This window comes from Mandrillus leucophaeus, unplaced genomic scaffold (genome assembly GCF_000951045.1).
Source record: "Mandrillus leucophaeus isolate KB7577 unplaced genomic scaffold, Mleu.le_1.0 Scaffold93, whole genome shotgun sequence".
NCBI lineage: Eukaryota > Metazoa > Chordata > Mammalia > Primates > Cercopithecidae > Mandrillus > Mandrillus leucophaeus.
In genome coordinates this window covers 1,148,619-1,149,146 of record NW_012110141.1, presented here as the reverse complement: position 1 = coordinate 1,149,146, position 528 = coordinate 1,148,619, and positions in this window count along the sequence as shown.

Genomic DNA, 528 nt, shown 5'->3' with positions numbered 1-528 from the left:
TGAGGCAGGAGAATGGCGTAAACCCGGGAGGCGGAGCTTACAGTGAGCTGAGATCCGGCCACTGCACTCCAGCCTGGGCGGCAGAGCGAGACTCCATCTCAAAAAAAAAAAATGTTGCTATGCATTTTAATGTACGAGTCTTTGCATGGACGTATGTTTTCACTTCTCTGAGGAAGAGACCTAGTATTGAAATTATTGGGTCATATGTTAAGTTTCCCACAATTTTACATACCCATCAGCAGTATATGAGAGTCTGGTTTCTTCACATCCTAGTCAATACTTGCTATGGTCTATCTTTTTTATTATAGGTATCCTAGCGAGTGTGAAGCAATAGCTTATCATGTTTTTTATTTGTATTTCTCTAATGAGTAAATATACTGAACATCTTTTGGCAATTTGAATATTTTCTTTGGTAAAATGTCTAATCAAATCTTTTTTTTTTTTTTTTTTGACAGGGTTTCGCTCTATCTCCCAGGCTGGAGTGCAGTGGCACCATCTCAGCTCCCTGCAGCCTCCCAGGCTCAAGTG